We start from the raw sequence: 1,204 nt of genomic DNA on the forward strand, positions 1-1,204 counted from the left end.
TGAGGGGTCCCTCTTTGTGTTGTACATCCCATGGGTTTGGGGCCATAGAGAATGACGTGCACCTGCCAGGCAGCATCGGACAGAGGAGTTTCACTGCCCCCCCAGAATCCCTGGTGCTCTGCCTGTCCCTCCCTCCTCCCCAGCCGGGGAGGTGATTGATGAGCACTGAGCCCTTCAGGTCTCTGGAGCTATGCCTTTTCCAGAAAACCACAGAGTTGAGATCATACCAGAGGCAGCCTTTTTTTTTTTTTTTTTTTTTAAGGATTTTATTTATGTATCGGAGAGGGGAGGGCCAGAGGGAGAGAGAATCTTAAGCAGACGCCCTGCGGAGTACAGAACCCATGTGGAGATCCATCTCAGGACCCCGAGATCATGACCTGAGCCACCCAGGCGCCCCACACACCTGCTTTTCTTGATGGACCTTCTCCTATAATATTTTGGCTCCTTGCTAATGTTTTTCAAGCTGTCATGTAGTTATTTTTCTTTAAAAAGCATATCACACAATCTACGCCTCTTTATCTCCTACCAGGACAATCGAAGCTCTTCACACCTGGGATCATCCATACATTTCGGGCTTACACTTGCCGTCCTAGATCCTGATTTCTGTTCGCATCAACTGCTGAGCTTTCTAGTTCCGTCAAACTAATCATTCTGCTGTGACCCTTTGCGTGCTCCCCTGCACTCACTGTGACTCTCTCTTCCCCCGCCTCGCTATTAAAGGCACCGGCTGCCATCTCTTCTGCCCCCACTTTTTCTCATTGTGTGTTCCTTGTGCGATGACACTTGGGAGTCTTTGTTTCCAGGTCTGGGGTCACCCTTTGGTGGCATTTGGGTATTTTAGCGTCTAGTCTGCTTGCCGCAGCAGCCTCCAGATGACCAGCGACCCTGTCCCACGGAGTCCCAGTTTCCCTCGCGAGCCACAGCTGGAGGCTGCTCGTTCGCATTTTCCCTTCTTGCCTTACAGCTGGTGGGGGGGGGCTGCTGGGGACACAGCGCAGACCAGCTGAAGCCATGTGCAGGTGTCCCTACAGTACTGGAGAGCTCTAGGGAGGTGTCATCTGCTAAAGCCAAGGGGAAATGTCATCATCTGGCTGGAGACAGGGAGGGGGCGGGGGCAGAGAGTGAGAAAGAGGAGCGTCAGGCCCAGGACCCTGGGCTTCCTGAGGGCTCTGCTCCCTGACGGAGCACAGGGGAGGTGACATTC

The sequence above is a fragment of the Lutra lutra genome, chromosome 13 (assembly GCF_902655055.1).
Source record: "Lutra lutra chromosome 13, mLutLut1.2, whole genome shotgun sequence".
Lineage (NCBI taxonomy): Eukaryota > Metazoa > Chordata > Mammalia > Carnivora > Mustelidae > Lutra > Lutra lutra.